This window comes from Pezoporus wallicus, unplaced genomic scaffold, assembly GCF_028554395.1.
Source record: "Pezoporus wallicus isolate ANWC-B61680 ecotype Strahan unplaced genomic scaffold, APGP_CSIRO_Pwel_v1 contig_2997, whole genome shotgun sequence".
NCBI classification, from domain to species: domain Eukaryota; kingdom Metazoa; phylum Chordata; class Aves; order Psittaciformes; family Psittacidae; genus Pezoporus; species Pezoporus wallicus.
This window is the reverse complement of record NW_026637066.1, coordinates 613,632-632,102: the sequence shown is the minus strand read 5'-3', so window position 1 is coordinate 632,102 and position 18,471 is coordinate 613,632. Positions and strand designations below refer to the sequence as shown.

At 38.7% G+C, this 18,471-nt stretch overlaps 1 protein-coding gene across 1 annotated transcript in view; it reads left to right on the top strand.

Moving 5' to 3' along the window:
- The window catches only part of ITGA1 (integrin subunit alpha 1), a 65,701-nt gene that overhangs the window by 6,431 nt on the left and 40,799 nt on the right, over positions 1 to 18,471 (top strand). The window lies entirely within an intron of this gene.

The following is an 18,471-nucleotide window of genomic DNA, read 5'->3' as shown; positions in this document are numbered from 1 at the left end:
TTTTTTATTTAAAGGTAAGTTAAAATGTTTATCTTAGAATGAAGTTCTTAAAATGTAGAGGTAGGTGCAATTGAGATGGTTCAGATTGATGACTATGAAACGTTTCTTCAAGCTGTGTTAATGTGGGGCATGATACAGATCTGGGATTCTCGGTTGTTGTTCAATATGTTATTACATACTGAACAAGTGAATGATTAAAGTTTTGATGCAGTTAGAACTTAGGATTTCTCCATTTTGATTTAGTAGATGGTGGGAACAGAAGAGAGACATGGCATTGTACTAGATTATTTTGTAGTGTTGCTCATATAATGGCCACAACTTGCTTTCAGAGACTCTTGTATTCAGGTTTCATGCAGAAAACTCGTATTTTCAAACTCATTATTTTGCCAATTTAGAGTTAAGAAAATATGTAACCATTGTTTGAATTCTTAATTCAGAGTCTGACTTGGACTGAGCCCGGTCTTTTTCAGAAGTGCAAAGAGTAAACATAGGCTGTGGAGCTTCTTGTGCTACAGTTGCCCAAAGACTTGCGTAATAAGTGTAATGTTTAGTCCTGCTACTTTTTTTACGCTTGACTCAAGCACAGGGCATTGACACCAATTTGAGGGTGAATGCTTGCATGGTACATAATATAAAGGAAATAAATGTCTCCAGTCTAAGAACCAAATTGTAGCGCATATTCTCTGTGAACTTCTGAACTTGACTGGTTTATAAATTCCATATAGCTTTTCTGTGAAAAAAGTCTCCTAAGGTGTCTCAGCCTAAAATAGAGTGTGACGAAAAGGTCTCTGAAATCATGTTTGTTTATTCTGTTGTCTAAAAAGAGTTCTTCCTCTTGTCCTACTTGAGGGCTGTACAAGAAACAGAGAGGGGACTGATACCAGAGCAGTTCTTGCTTCCAAGTCAGTGTCTTCTGGGACATGCAACATGAAGCAGCAGCTTTCAGGCTCTGCCAGCTCTTGTCAGATTTTGCTATATCGATCTCTAATTTATTGCCCTCTTTTTGGGAAATGCTGTGTTCATAGCTAATGTAATTACTGTCATGTTGCTCTGATAATGACTTAGAAGTCAGATTAGAGCTCATCATGAATCCTCTGACAAAATAGCTGTTCCATTACAGAATGTTAAATTAGTTGAAACCAATCCCCCATTTTAGGAATGTACATACCAGACTTGATTGGAAATTTTTTCTCTGATCCAAAGTGGAATTTCTATTCAAAGCCAAGCCTATAATAGTGAAAAAAGTCTAGGAGTTTAAGGAGTCATATGGGAGAGAAGAAGATAAAAAGCTTAAGACTATTTTCTGTTTCATTGTTAATACTAGGCTAAAGTTGCTTGCTCTCTGTCGGTGTCTTTGTTAAGTGCAGTTCCACATTGTATAAGAAAATATATTTTGGCTGAGATAGGTAAACAGCGAATGACTTAGATATGATGTCTCCTGGGATACGGGAGAGAACTTTCAGATTTTTGATCTGAAAGGGACAGCACAGTGATTGAAAGCTGGGACTGTGCTTAGCTAGCACACTCCAGCTGTATTCTTCATGTTTCAGAAGAAAGCCCTTGAGTAGGGTTCCATGATTCAAGAAGATTTCGGACCTACTGTTAGCCAAGCTAATCTACTTTTGACGAAAGGGAGATTATTTCCCATGCAGCCTTAATACAAACCCTTAAGACTTTTACTTAGAACAAATGTTTTTAGCTGATTTTTACTGGAAGGACTTCAGAACAAAGAAATGAAACACAAGATGTCTGTAAAGATATATGTGTGTTTGTGCGTGCATGTGTGTATAAAGATGTGGTATCCTCAAAGAATGTATATTCATGTGAAAGAAAAAAGCTAATTTAACTTCTCTTGTAATTGCTTTGGTAGTTGAAGGAATGACTCAGGAATCAAGCTTATAGTTGTCTTCTGGCCTCGAGAAGGAGAGTCTTGGTAGCAAGTACTACATGTAGGATGCCTAATAGTTGGTTGTTGAATGCTCATGAGTGTCATCTTTAGTGGTTTCTGAAAGCTCTAGTAGGTTTTGCAGAAGAGAACTGCCTTTTTGTTGACCTGCAGTGTTCAGTCTGGTGACTTCACCAGGTGTAGGTGACCTGTATATACTGGTACAGGTATTTCAGTTCTGGTGTGAGATAAATTAATTAATTGCATTTGTTTATCTTACCAGAATAGTTGTCATGAGACCACTTCCACACCCTTTGGTAAAGAGAACTGGTTTACTGCATATAATTTACTCCTTTCCTGAGTGGAAATCACTGTTCTGCAATAGGATGGCAAAGAGATGCTGAAAGGGACTTTTTTCAGATATAGTGCTGGGAGAACATGGAGCACCAGCTCTCCATGCTGGAAGGCTGTACCTAGGAGCAGCTGGGATGGCAGTGATGAGAGGCAGAAAAGGAGCAGCTGCCTCATGAAGGAGCTTTTCCAAGTTCCAGAGCCATGAGGAAAGATGAAAAGCTATGGTTCAATGGAAAACATGAGATGATGTGCTGGGCATGTGACTTTCCACAATAAGAGGTGCAGTGGATGTTTGAAGTATCTGTCCTCAGTTCTAACAATTCATCTGCAGTTGAGGGTAAGATGCCAGCTGTTGTGATTAAGCTGGTATCCGAGAGGAGGGAGCCCTGAGGCTGTGGCTTGAAATTGAGATATTGAGGTCTTGCTAATCTTGTCAATATGGACAAAGTAATTTCTTACAGGCCTGCTACACAAATGTAGCATGTGGAGTCACTGGTGTGCCTTGAGGCTTGAGAAAGATAATATTCCTTTTATACCTGTCTGAAAGTTGCCTTCTTTTTCAAAAGTACTATGAAACAAACACCTTGATGTGCTGGGTTGCAGTCAGTGTGATAAGCAAAGGAAAAATTTCTAGTCGGATATTAAAAAAAATAAACCCACCAAAACCAACATAAGCTGTTAGAAATAAACCTTCCAGTTTTTGAGGGGATGTTTAGTAAGAAGAAACAGTAAGAGAAAGCCAGAAAAAATAATGTTAAAAGGTTTTGGGGGGGGTTTAAGTGTTTCAGACTTTCAACTAAAGCATTTTAGGTTGTTTCAACTAAAGCATTGTTTTTTTAATACAACCAGATTAGTAAGACAAGTCAGTCATGTGGCAAGTTTTTAGACTTTCTCGTGAAGGCCTCAGAAATCAGTTATTAAAACTGATTTTTATTAATACAGATTGATTTTTTTGATTTATTAATATACAGTCAAGCATGGGAGATTGATTTACAGTTGCTTAAACAATTTCAAGCCATCTGCATATGTTTTATCCAGGTCTGCTGGCACAGTCTTGTGTATTTTGTTGTGAGACAAAAGTCCTTTGAAGTGTTCAGAAAGAGCAAAATTAATGTTGACAATTAATACTGACAACTTTAAGTTTGACCTTTCCTAATCTTGAAGACTTGTCTTTCTAGCCTTTTTTGGTTTTTTTGTTTGGTTGGTTGAGGTTTTTTTGTGCCAGGGAGAGTACTGTAATTGTCACTGAAAAAATGTATTTTGAAAATGAAGTTTTCACTTTTACATCTAGAACACTTTAAAAACTACTTTTTTCTAGCGTAACCACTTTTATTTTGACATAAGAACTGGCACGAAATAAATGTGTGTTGGAGAGCAGAAAGTTCCTACTACTGGAAAAATGAGAAGTTGGAACACCCTGCTAATCAGAAAAATCAGAGCAAAAGGTTGCTTTTATATGGAATTTGTTAACTCTGAGAAATATGATGTAGTTGCCAGCAATAGATAGGAATCAGTTTAGAAATCCTGTACCCTATGAACAGAAGCAGAGCGCTTACTGCTCCTACTCTAGTGAAGCATTATGTTGTCCTGTTTATATCAGTCCAATTCTTAGTACATAAACTTGTGCCACATCTCCACAGGCACACCAGATTTCACTGCAGTCCTGACTATGTCAAACAGGGATTAGCCAGTGCAGAGGTGCTTAGGTTAGGTAGTTGATATGGCTTTAACTAATACTTTTCTTTCATTCTCTGCAAGTTTGATGTCCTTTAGGAGCTTAACAGATCTATTAAAAAAATAATTTTTCAGTGTTCTATTTGTAAACAAGCATCAGACTCAAGTCATTGATAATTAAATGTATTTCCTTTACAAATCATGTTTTCTCCAGCAATTCTGAAGTGACCTGCTCTGAGCTGGTCCTCTGGGTATATTGGCACAGCTTGGAAAAGTGTTTCAAAAGCAGCTGTAGTATCCAAAGAGCTGTAGACCAAAGAAGAATAAAAAGGAGAGTGCAGCATCAGCACTGCTGTGCTTCCTCACAGCTGGGCTGGAAGCAAAAGCTGTAAGTGATCTGTTGCCACTCTCTATGCTGAAACTGTAGTTAAGGTGCAACTTGCATAAAGCCTGATGTTAATGATACAGTTGCATGTATTTGCAAAAGGAGTATTGCGAGATATAAGGTACTGGCGTGAGGTTCTTTTGTGATCTTTTAGGAGGTCTTTTTTTAACATTTGCAGCTCCCTTTAGAAGACTGAGTCACTCTTAAATAACACCAGAACTGACCTTAGCTTTGCAAACATCGATTTAGCCTGGAGAAGTCACATCTACATAGAAAACTAAAATTTGCTCAGTGTTAAGCTTCCATGGTACTTCTGCGAAGTTGATGTAGATGTTTGAAAAAAAGAGTAGCAGGGTCTTTATGAACTCCTGGTAGTACCAGTATACTTTCCGAACAGGCCTGAGCTGAACCGGTATCTTAAAATCATAAGTGTACTTCATATGCTGTGGGTGGGAAATGTTATTAGTGCCAGTAATTCATTTAGAAAGCCTTATCTTAAACTGCATCAAAAAACAGGATGTTTTCTACCTCTAGAGCCCAGCTTAAATTTGGGGGGGGGGGGACGACACACCTTCCTTTTATGCTCTTCATGGCTAATTCCAAATTTCCCTGAATTGTTTATTGACTAGTAGAAAAGAACAGTTACAGTAAAAAGACTTGGGATTAATTCCATACTGCTATCAAGTGGTTTACCAGTAAAATCCTTACACTAATGGTGCAGCAAACGAGGTGCTTATGCTTTTACTGGTACTTAAGTGTCAGGCTTTAAAAATTAGTAGATATGGTCGATGATGCATATTATTATTATGCTTAAGTTTTCAGTGCATTGGTATTCAATATTATGGAATCATAGAATAGTTAGGGTTGGAAAGGACCTTAAGATCATCTAGTTCCAACCCCCCTGCCATGGGCAAGGACATCTCACACCAAACCATGTCAGCCAAGGCTCTGTCCAACCTGGACTTGAACACTGCCAGTGATGGAGCATTCACAGGCTCCCTCAGCAACCCATTCCAGTGCCTCACCACCCTCACAGGAAAGAATTTCTTCCTTATATCCAATCTAATCTTCCCCTGTTTAAGTTTTAACCCATTACCCCTTGTCCTGTCACTACAGTCTCTAATGGAGTGTCCATCCCCAGCATCTTTATAACTCCCCTTCAGATACTGGAAGGCTGCTATGAGGTCTCCACGCAGCCTTCTCTTCTCCAGGCTGAACAGCCCCAACTTTCTCAGCCTATCTTCATGCAGGAGGTGCTGCAGTGCCCTGATTATCCTCGCGGCCCTCCTCTGGACTTGTTCCAACAATTCCATGTCCTTTTTATGCTGAGGACACCAGAACTGCACACAATACTCCAAGTGAGGTCGCAGGAGAACAGAGTAGAGGGGCAGGATAACCTCCTTCGACCTGCTGGTCATGCTGCTTTCGATGCAGCCCAGGATATGGTTGGCTTTCTGGGCTGCAAGCACACACTAATGGCTCATGTTCATTTTCTCATCGACCAACACCCCCAAGTCCTTCTCCACAGGGCTGCTCTGAATCTCTTCTCTGCCCAACCTGTAGCTGTGCCTGGGATTGCTCTGACCCAGGTGTAGGACCTTGCACTTGACATGGTTAAACCTCATGAGGTTGGCATCAGCCCACCTCACAAGCGTGTCAAGGTCCCTCTGGATGGCATTCCTTCCCTCCAGCGTATCAACTGAACCACACAGCTTGGTGTCATCTGCAAACTTGCTGAGGGCGCGCTCAATCCCACTGTCCATGTCAGCGACAAAGATGTTGAACAAGACCGGTCCCAGCACCGATCCCTGGGGGATGCCACTCGTTACTGGACTCCAGCTGGACATTGAGCCATTGACCACAACTCTGTGTGTGCGGCCATCCAGCCAGTTCTTTATCCACCGAGTGGTCCATCTACCAAATTGATGTCTCTGCAATTTAGAGACAAGGATGTCATGCAGGACACTGTCGAACGCTTTGCACAAGTCCAGGTAGATGACATCAGCTGCTCTACCCCTGTCCATCAGTTCCATAGCCCCATAGTTCCATAGAAGGCCACCAAATTGGTCAGGCAGGATTTCCCCTTAGTGAAGCCATGCTGGCTGTCACCAAGCACCTTGTTGTTTTTCATGTGCCTTAGCATGCCTTCCAGGAGAATCTGCTCCAAGATTTTGCCAGGCACAGAGGTGAGACTGACTGGTCTGTAATTCCCTGGATCGTCCATTTTCACCTTCTTGAAAATGGGGGTTATATTTCCCTTTTTTTTCTATATTGGTAATTCATAGTGATATATGGGCTTTTGGATAATTCATTAGTTTTTTTAATTAAAGAAAAAGTATCTTGATTATGAAAATATGCAACATAGAAGAAGAATATTAAATCCCCATAAAATTGTACTGCAGTTTTAAAAATCAGCTTGTTTTCCAAACTGTACTGTGAAATGACAATGGTAGATGACATTCCGCATGAAGTGCGACACATCTGATTATTTCATGGATTAAGGTTCTAACATACACTAGAGGGTTATATTTCATTCTCATTTCAACTGAATGATGCTGGTGTGAACCTGGCATTTTAGCTTTGTCAATTTTTCTGATGGTCTTCAGTGGACGCTGTCTGTCACTTACTGACTTACTGGTACAGGAGTGCCTTTGCAGGAAGTTCAGTTTTAATTGTTGCCTGTAAACTATCTTCACAGCCAGACTGGAGTTTACCTACTAACATATAAAATGGCAAGCCTGTGAACGCCCCTGTGATTTTCTTAGTGAAATGAATAAAGCTGATTAAAGTAAATCAATGTGCATAGCAGCAGTTTGTGAATTGCCTAGTGCAATACCAGTTGGTTTTGAGGGGGTTTGTTGTCCAAATGAACTAACTTTTGTATTCCTAATCTCTAGTTTTTCTTAGAGTGCAGTGTCTTTTATGATGTGTATGTGGTGGTAGGTTTTGTAGCCCTTCCTGGTTTAGGCAGCTATTTTGTGGTTGTTTATGTTCATTGAAGATTGGATTTAATGACCACTGTGGTCATTTTCAGTCCCTCCCACATTCTTGTCTGCTTGGGTTTCTCAATTAAAAATGTAAAATATATTTACTTATATTTAAACTGTCCAGTGCAATAAAACCCCAGATTTCTTACTACAGTTAACAATTTATCAGTAGAAATGAGTAAGGAGACATTCCAGCTGAGGATTATCTTTTTTAGCAGTGACCACTCATAAATTTCAAACCAGAAAAGCTATGTGTGTCTTGGTAGAGAACTGATACCGTGATTACCCATGCTGGTACATACATGCTTGAGACAAGTTCAGGGTTTTGCTAGTGTGCAGGTCACAGCTGATCTGTAGAAACAGGCAATGTCAGCTACCCGGTGCTATTGCAGGACAAGCTGGTATTCCCTGAGGGCGTTTTGCTGCTGTGCAGTTGGGGATGAAGAGGCACTTCCTTCTGACCTTGCAGTGTGAGAGCGCTGGCATCTGGGGACCATTCATGGTGGAATTCCAGCATTTCAAAGAATATGTGACTTATTTTCCATTACTGGTTGTGGCAATCTCTTATCAGCTATATTCTCATGGGAGGCATATTTCTAGTTACTGATAGGAGAAAAAAAATTTAAAAACATCTTGAAAAGTATTATCAACAATACAATTGCTTCATTGCAAAAAATAAACATATGCAGTAGGAAAGAATTATTAAGACAGTGGTTCTTTTTTATTTTTCAGTCTAAACTCAAGCATTTTTAAACCATTCAAAATTTGCTTTTAGCAACAGTAGGTTTCATCCCTTATTCTCCAGTTCTGCTGTCAGAAAACTGCCAGTTTAAACTTTACTAAGATACTTACGTTTGTGAAAGTGTTTTCTATCTTAGACTATTGTAGCATGCCCCTGTATCATTTAAATGGAGTTCAGTTTTATAAATATCCTGATTTACATTTTGCTGGAACCTCTTAGATTTATATAATGAGTTTGTCTGAAAAATAATGTAGTTTTTGTGCTACGAAGCAGTTCAAAGTTTAAGAGTTTTCAAGTCCCTGCTGCAGTACGGGAGTGCATATTGTAAGCAGGGAAATACGGAGTTCATCTTTATGTAGCAATGACATAAGAAACTGGAGCAAAATAGTGGTTCCCTTTTTACTCTACTAAAAGATGGCTCAAGTACAGAAAATAGATGTTCTATTGTGTTCCAGTGAAAATTATTATAGGTGCTTGTTTTGTTTTTTTTTTTTTCCCAAATCACTGCGTAGCTGAGTTTGTTTGGCATTAAAGGACAAGATAGATATTTGTAAGCTTCTGTCTTTTCCCTTCCACTGCACTTACTACAGTTTCTTGAATCAGAGCTGAATTGATATGCCTGCATTTTATAGACATATGAACTGTTGGCTTTTAGCATGCATGTTGGCTGCATATGTTTTTGATGTACTACATAAAAACTGGCTCAGATTTAAATTCTGTGGTGTTCTGGCTAGCTGGGTGTGAGAGGGTCATATCAGGATATTTGCACTTCCTTTTGGAGGATTTCATCTCTTCTTGAAGCCTAAAATGGTTCGGTTGAGAGTGAGCCAATGATTATACTCAGTATAAGGTGATGAAAGACAGCACTTTATAGCCATTGTGAAGTAAAGAAATGGAAAAAGTTGCTGCCTTTCAGAAAGCCTTTATTGCCACCAAAGCATTTCCACTCTGATACTAGCCTTAAGACTGCTGTCCTTTGAGAAAATTGCCCAACAATCCCTGAAAACAACTGGGGGGAAAATTAATGACAAATGATACCAAGTCAGGAAGGGAAAAAAAAAAAAAAAAAAAATTGTTGTCCTTCATCCTTGTAGGGATATAATAACATGAGTTTTCAGTTGGGCGTTTTTTTGCAACAGTTCTCAGGTTACTGCATTTCCCAGAATGTTCAGGAGTTTCTGTCCTGGGGTGTTTTATAGATTGTTGATTTTAGTTTTGCTGGGGTAGACTGAGAAGTGTCGACAGATCCCATAGTCTGTTTGAGGTTATTGGTGCTATGCTTCACATTCTCTTAAAAGAAAATAGACTATGTTATGTGTAAATAGCAGTATAGTGAGAATATCCTCTCTCAGAAGTGCATTAATTTGCAATGTTTGGCAGTTTTCTCTGATTTTTAGACAGAATATTTTTATTCTATTCTTTGAAGATAGCTTGTTAGCTGACCAGGAGAAAACAAAGGGCAAAGCATGGATTTAAAAGAAACTTAAAATAGATGACCCAGGGAATTACAGACCAGTCAGTCTCACCTCTGTGCCTGGCAAAATCTTGGAGCAGATTCTCCTGGAAGGCATGCTAAGGCACATGAAAAACAACAAGGTGCTTGGTGACAGCCAGCATGGCTTCACTAAGGGGAAATCCTGCCTGGCCAATCTGATGGCCTTCTATGATGGGGCTACAGAACTGATGGACAGGGGTAGAGCAGTTGATGTCATCTACCTGGACTTGTGCAAAGCATTCGACACTGTCCCACATGACATCCTTGTCTCTAAATTGCAGAGACATCAATTTGGTAGATGGACCACTCGGTGGATAAAGAATTGGCTGGATGGCCGCACACACAGAGTTGTGGTCAATGGCTCAATGTCCAGCTGGAGACCAGTAAGGAGTGGTTTCCCTCAGGGATCGGTGCTGGGACCGGTCTTGTTCAACATCTTCGTCGCTGACATGGACAGTGGGATTGAGTGCGCCCTCAGCAAGTTTGCCGGTGACACCAAGCTGTGCGGTTTGGTTGATTCGCTGGAGGGAAGGAATGCCATCCAGAGGGACCTTGACACGCTTGTGAGGTGGGCTGATGCCAACCTCATGAGGTTTAACCATGTCAAGTGCAAGGTCCTACACCTGGGTCAGAGCAATCCCAGGCACAGCTACAGGTTGGGCAGAGAAGAGATTCAGAGCAGCCCTGTGGAGAAGGACTTGGGGGTGCTGGTCGATGAGAAAATGAACATGAGCCATTAGTGTGTGCTTGCAGCCCAGAAAGCCAACCGTAACCTGGGCTGCATCGAAAGCAGCATGACCAGCAGGTCGAAGGAGGTGATCCTGCCCCTTTAATCTGCTCTTGTGAGACCTCACCTGGAGTATTGTGTGCAGTTCTGGTGTCCTCAACATAAAAAGGACACGGAGTCCAGAGAAGGGCCATGAGGATGATCAGGGGACTGGAGCACCTCCTGTATGAAGATAGGTTGAGAAAGTTGGAGCTGTTCAGCCTGGAGAAGAGAAGGCTGCATGGAGACCTCATAGCAGCCTTCCAGTATCTGAAGGGGGCCTATAGGGATGCTGGGGAGGGACTCTTCATTAGAGACTGTAGTGACAGGACAAGGGGTAATGGGTTAAAACTTCAACAGGGGAAGTTTAGATTGGATATAAGAAGGAAATTCTTTCCCGTGAGGGTGGTGAGGCACTGGAATGGGTTGCCCAGGGAGGTTGTGAATGCTCCATCCCTGGCAGTGTTCAAGGCCAGGTTTGACGAGGCCTTGGGTGATATGATTTAGTGTAATGTGTCCCTGCCCACGGCAGGGGGTTTGGAACTAGGTGATGTTAAGGTCCTTTCCAACCCTAACAATTCTATGATTCTATGAAAATTATGGTGACAGTGGCATTTGCAATTCACATTTGAATACTGACAGGTAGTAACTTCCTCCAACTCACAGGATTTGCCAGAGTGATGAGTATTCGGTCCTTTTTCCTTAATCCTGTATTTTTATTGTGTAATTATGAAATTTTAGGCCATGTTCCATAATGACAAAAGTCACCAGTCTCCCTTTCCTCAAAATAAACCTCCTTTGAATGGAGAGTAGGCATTATACTTACTATTGAACATTACTACATCTCTGCCTCAAAATCTCAGAGGGATTTGTACAAGCTTTCACATGCTTTTATCATGAGCTTCAGCTCTGATATTGTAAAATACATCTCTGCTTCAAAAATGCATTTAACTGATTATTAACCAAGATAGGATGTCTCTGCGTAAGGATGGTCATATCATTTTTTTAAACCAGGTATTATTGTTGATGGGCTGACTGTTTTAACCAGTTCTACTCCCTATCGCACAATCCAGCTGTTTCTTGGACTGAATTGTAGGCATAATGTTAAAGGAACTGTTGCTTGAAGTTGTTTATGTTAGTTATATGTACTAGAAAAGTATGGGAGCTACTTGCTTAAGAATTGAAAAATGATTGGGTTTTCTTCCTCCCATTAAGCAAGTGATACATAATTTAATTACTTTGAAAATCTGAAAAGAACGCTTAGAAATATTTAGGAATTAATTTGGATTATAAGAATGATAATGTTTTGGATACTCAGCTTAATGCTTGTTTAAAAGAAATTGTAAGATTCTCATGGGATCTGCTTGGCCTTTCACTTAGCCTAAGAGAAACAAAATTAATTGGAAATATATAAAGTAGGTTAATTAGCATAGGAAAAGCAGTCCAGTTAACAATGTGAAGTCAAATGAAAAATCAGTACTGAAGAAATGGCTTTGGGGCTTGCTGAGGGTTTTACAGTTTTGGTAGGTACAGCAGTAGCTATACCTGGCTTCCCATGCTGCTTTCACTAAGTCTGCATAGTGGAAAGCTTACAGTGGCGGGATGTCAGCCTGCAAAACTGGCATCCGATGTGTCTGAGCAAGTAGAAAACAACTGAAACATACCTGACTCTTCTTACCAACCTAGAGGAATTTTGTGCAGAGTTAAACCTACAGGTCCATGAGCAGTTTTGGAGAGAATTGTGAAGAACTTGGTTTTCTTTAGGTTAAAGAGTCCTTGTTTAATCACTTTTTGTGTGAAATTAATCTCACTCCTTAAGCTTCTGGGTTTTATGTAAGAAAATAATGTACAGGTTCATTTTAGCAAATCTTTCTGTGTGGAATCTGAGTTAATTATAGATGACTATAAATATCTTCTGTCTCAAAAAAAAGGTCAAGAGGTGAAGCGTCCTGGGGGCTTATCGATAAAGCTAGATGGTAGGAAACAACAGTTACAGTGGGATATTAAGGAGGAAATGGTCTTTGATAGAAAAGGAAGGTGGGCCTACATGGGGACATAAAGACTGTAGGGACTTGACTGGAGTTAAATGTTGATGAAAGAACTACATCCAAAATGTGGACTGGAGATCACTGAAGACAAGCTGAAACATTTTCTAGGAGTTGTTTCACTTCCATCAAGCTTCTAAATTTGCTAAGCCTCTGTATATCTGTACAAGTCAAGTAGCTGACCTCACAGTTTTCTGTATGTGACTGAATATTTCTAAGGCTTTTTCTCCCTTCTGTGAGAAACTGCAGAGTGCTAAGGATTGCGCTGATGAGAGGACTACTTTCCAAACTTTGAACATAATAGTTATATTCTGATGGCTGTGAACTGAGAGGGGCATATATTCTAGGTCTCTGCTATTGCACTTCCAAAAGTTTTGCATGTTGCATTGTGTTACTCATTTGGAGCCACATTACAAAGCATTTATTCAGTATATTTTCAGGCTTGACACCGCATTATAAAGCTATTTTCCAGTACAAATTATTTAGTACAAAACAGCAAAGACAGCTTTCTTCAATGGGTTGTACAAAGCACTTAATTGGTTTTGAAAAGCATGTGGCTACTGAATTTGGAACATATTTCTTGGTCTTTTGGGGATATTTATATATTTTTAATAAGAAGTCTTTTTTCTTAATTATTTGGTCTTGTGCCAGAAAGTCAGTCTTTTGCTCTTCAAAGGTTAAAGATTAAGGAAAAAATGCTAGAGGGAAAATTACACAAAGGTTCTTTTGTAGCCCTGAAAAATAAAAGGCTTGATTTAAGTAGTAATTTCAGAAGTTGAAACTTTTTTTTTATATACAGTTTGACTTCAGATGCGCTGATATTTAGCTAAGCAGTACTAAATGCAGCAGCAACTCCTACCACAGGCTCCATGGCCTTCCGCTATAAGACCAGAGCACTGTGGCCCCCCAGCCTCACAGATGGCAATTGTACCATGCTGTCGTATTTTCTTCCACTGGGGATGTCTGTGACTAAATCTGCTTCTCATAAGACAAGATGGTATGATTCTGCAGTGACATTATAGCAAATGAAGCAAAAAATAAAATGTGAAGAAAATCCACTTTCACGTGTTTGAGCCGTGATTTCATAAATAGCGTTTTTAAAGGCACATCTTTGCAACCACATGCACATTTAATCTTCCTTTGCTACCATCCAGATGCAGTCCTGAACCTAAATCCATGGTGCCGCTAAACGATGCACTTTTCAGGAGGTTTTATTTGCTGAGGCTCAGTGCTGCACTTGCTGAAGGTTACAGTTTGTTCTCTGGTGCAGGCTTGATTCCAGATAGCTGAGAGCAGCAGCACAGGCTTGCAAGGGCCAGCATGCAGTGGTATTAGTTTCCTGAAGTGACAGTTTTCTGACTGAAGAGGATGATATTGTTTGTCACCATTTTGAAAATACATTTTTGTGGGAGACCAAGCCAGTGCTCCCAGTCCTGCTCCCCTCAATGAGGGTCCCAATTGCTTACATTCATGGTGTTTGCTTCCTTCTAGGATTACAACAGAGACAGGTAGTCTTTTACAATATAAACATAAAAGACTTTTAAAGGCAATCAGTTATTGCCTTTTAAACTAGGACATCCTTCCTAGTACCACATTTTGATTAGATTCACTGTTCCTTGTTGCTATATTGCACTCCTTTGTCATTTGCAGGTCTTTAAAATATCCTCACAGCATCACTGGTTGTAATATGTACTGTACAAGACATTTTTTAAAATTTATTTTTAAAATTTATTTTTGCAAGAGGTCCAGCTATATGAGAACTCCGTTTAATAGTTTTATCTTATGTTAGTCGTCAGCTTCAGTTTCTCTATCCTCTTTTATTTTCCAGGGTAGAAGCAGGGTTTTTTGAGTTTTCCAATGTTTTCCAGTTGTGCATACTTTTGTGAGACATTTCTACTTGGTTTGTTGTTCTCCTTGATTGCATTTAGACCCCCTTTGTTTGTCAAAATGCAGAGGAAATTGGTAAGGACACCTGAAATGCTAGAGCAGTAGGTGTCAAATGGAACAAAAAATACCACTTTGACCACATGCTGGTGGGGAAAAGTGGGATGCAGCCAGCGTGTAAGCCCTCTTCAGTACAAAGTGCAAATTTGTCCTTTCACATTTTTTTGCAAAAAACAGTTGTATATTCAGGATAACCACAATTTGTAGAGGATGCAATTGTTTTTTGCTACAGACCATGTACAGATAAAATATCCTAACTGAATTTACTCTCTTCTCTTGGCTAAATCAATCTTCATTATGTCATTTATTGTCGTGATTTGTGGTGATCTATTTTCCATCAGTAAATAGCCAGGTGTTCAGCTTTGTTCTCCATTTTGGGTTATGTTTATACCCATCTGTTTTAGGAAAGTGAGGGAATCTATTCTGCAGTTCTCTGTTTGCAAATGTTAGAGTAGCCAGGCAATACACATGGTTGAGTCCCAGGGAAATCTAGTTTTCCATGAAGAATAACAAGGCAGACAGCACGAACGTTTGGTTAAAAGATCTCATTAAATAAAACAGAAAAAAATTTATTAGTGGCTACTGGACAAGTATGAGCTACTACTCTTGAGTCTGTAATAGAACTATTTGGGTTGTTGTCTTGGTGACTGAGTGTCAACCTTTGACGTATAGGTACAAACTGTGCTCAACAAACAGTCCTGCATGCGTATCAGCTAGTGTTCTCAGTTTAAGTTGGTAGTGAGAGGGACATTGTCCCAGGTTTTCTACAGTGCCTTGTTTCTTGTAGAACATGAAGTTAAAAGCTGGAACTTCAGTTTTATCCTCTGTTAAACATTCATATTCTGAATTTTTGATCTGTATTTTAGTCATTCTGATCGGTTTAGTCATCCATGTCTGAAAAAGTAGTGTTAATTTATCTACATTAATTGTGATTAAATATATAGTCTAATACCATGTACCTTACAAAAAAAAAATATTTTTTTTTTCCTTAATCCCCATGTCTGAATAGAAACTTCTTTAATTTCCTTGTAGCTCTTCTTTTTCCACTGCTTTTGCCAATGGTATTTAATTCATATACACAAGTTTCCTAGGAACACATGAGAATGCATGCATTTTTGGAAGTGGAAGTTTGGAGGAGTGTAAGCTAGGTATTGTTATTAATACAAAGTATCATTTTCATAGTCACAATCAGTGATCTTTTTAAATGTTCTGAATCGTCAGCTTATGCACAATGTTCTTCGGTACTGAAGAATGAAACAAAACGTAAAAGCCAGGTTTGCCATAAGCCAGTAGATTATTGTTAGTTACCAGTGTATCGTGGGTCACTGTAAACTCCACTCACTCCATTTACCACCTGCAGATCTAAATATGCAGATCTGACTATTAACATTTCCTTTTACAGAATCTGTGGAAAATGTAGTATGATACTTTTAAATCTACTACTTATAAGAAGTTAATCTTACACTGCTTATCATGGCCCTTACTTTTATTCAAAAGCTTTATGCTCATAATGTTTCATAGCACATGGAAGCTACAGAAGGTCATGTAATGCATTTTCTTATTAAAATATGCCCCAGAGTTTGTGTATGAAGTCAAACTTCAAAGCATCTGATTTCCAGCTAAGATAGAATGAGAAGATGAGACACCAAAAGGATAGCCGTCCTGGATTAAATCAAAGCTGGTTTTTGCTCAGTATCATGTCTTCAGGAGTACATGTAAGCTGATACCCAGAGACAAAAATAACTGAGCAAGCATATATAATATTCCTTTCCCAGCTTCCAAATAATTCCAGCTGAGGGGATTTCCTGAACCAGATGTGTGCTCTGCATAGTTTGTAAACCTGCAGTGGTTTTGTCTGCCACTAGCTTACTCAGTTATTCACTGAATATGTAACATTTAGCAACCAAAACGACATTGTTGACGAAGGATCTTGACAAGTAGACCTTGTCAGCAAAGTCTACTGGTAATGTTCCTTACTGTATGGAGTCGCTTCTTTTTTTATTTCTGACTAGTCTGGTCCATCTAGCTTCTTTGGATTCCTCTAGCTTTATTTTTTAGGATGTGTTATAATTGCTGGTTCTAATTTAACCTTCCTCAGAAGCACAAGGATTTGGGTGGTTAGTAGCAAAGAACTGGCGTTTTTTATTTCTCTTCTAGTTTTCTCACTTTAGCATTTCATATTTTCAAACTTTATTTTATAACTATGAGGATTATCTTTTCCATTTTAATGAAGTGTAGTCATTAAATGGCAAGATTCTAGTATATTGCATAACAGATTCAGGAAACTTCGAGACCATTTAGCGTAGTCAGTGCACCATGCAAATCACAAGAGTTGTCAATATTGCATCATTGTGACAAAACTTGTCTTGTGCTGAAGTTTACAAAACACGAAGTGCACGTCCAACCTTCTGTGGCTTTATGGGAAAGTAAATTGGAACAGATGAGCTGAAATCTGTGACCTTTAGTATTTCATATCATAATAATTTACAAATATCATTGTAAGGTGAGAAAAGGGGAAAAATTTGAACCAGTTACAAGTGAATTTTCTAAAATTTATTTTATTGATTTTAATTATGCTTTGATGACCAAGAGTAGAGGATGAAAACGCCTATTGCAAATGAACAGGGATAGCAGAATTTCTTTAAACATAAATGTTTAAGGAAGACAAAAGTTGCATGGATTACTCTTCTGGCAAATTATTTCCCATCAGACTAACAGCCATGAATTTTTTCTTATCACTTGCAATGAATCTTTTCTAAAGAATAAAAATAAACTCTGTTTTAGTTTGTTCACTTCTTTATATTTCCTGACTGTCTGGAGGAGGAAAACCTCCATTTGCGTTATTTTTAACACAAAGGAAACTTTTCCTTTTTGGCTGTCCAGTGAAACTGGAAATGCCTACTGAGTGATAAATAGTCTTCTGTGATAATTTTGCTGCATTAAGCAGGAAGCAAGATGCTAAGAGAAACGGATTAGCATTGACCACTTGGGAGCTTAATTATAGTAACAAGCTTTCTGGGAGAATATCATCTCAGTGGTGAATAACCCAGATGTATTTTAGTAACTGAACATTATTTAGGATCTTTGACATGCAGCAAGTACTATGGATTTGGCTGTTTTTATGTAACTTTTAAATGTCAGCCAATTACCATAAAATGCTTCTTTGAAATGAAATGGAAGTTGTGTATAATTGTGTTTTTAAGTAGTCATGGTGTTCTACAAATTTAAATAATTTTTGGCTCTTGTGAATTAAATAGATCTGCAGCAGCAGTCAGTGGTGTGTTTTGAAACTGACTTCAACAAGACAAAGATGGAAGAGATCACTGTAAGAAAAAAAATAAAGATGATTAGCCTTATTTTTATGCATAAATAGTAATTTTGACCTCTTAATAAGCCTCACAGTGGCTTATGATTATTGCTTCAAACTGAAGTTTTCACCCCAGATGCCTCATTTTCTCTGAAACTTGCTATACAGCCATATTTTTACAGTATTTTCCCTGATGAGGGTCACTGAGCTTTAGAGTGTGGGAAATCAGTCTGAAGAAGCAACTGCTCTCATGGCTGATCTCATCATAGTCCAACACCACTGTTGCAGAGAAACTTTTCATAAGAGGGTGAATGTTGGATTTCTGCAAATAGTCACATACAGGTGTATTTGAGATAACAACACCTGGTTGCTTTGAACATTTATTTTAATCATTTCCAAATATGAAAGGTCTGCAAGTACTCTACAATAGAATAAAGAGAAAACTGTATATTTTTTTTGTCCAATATAGATTAAAATTAAATACATTTAAAAGCTTTTCCACATTCTTTTCCTGTGTATGTCTTCTGCGAACAGTTGAAAATTAGTTAATTCTCAAATTTATTAATATTTGAGAACTACTACCTTGAATGAGGGAAGGAACATTTTGTGTATAATACTTATATTAGAAATGTGTGGAGCTAAAAGGAGTAAAAGTAACAAAAAAATATTTACTTTTAAAGGTAATAATGTTTTATTTAATATTATTTGAATTGTGATTTACCAATGAGTGATGGACTTTTCAAAATAAGTTTTGGGTACAGAAGTCCAGTTGCTAACATTTCTGAATTTAGCTGCATACATATGTATATGCCACTTTCAACCCCTGTCTTGTACCCTCACTTAAGTATAACTGAACACTGATTTCTGAAAAGTCTGGGGTCTTTTTT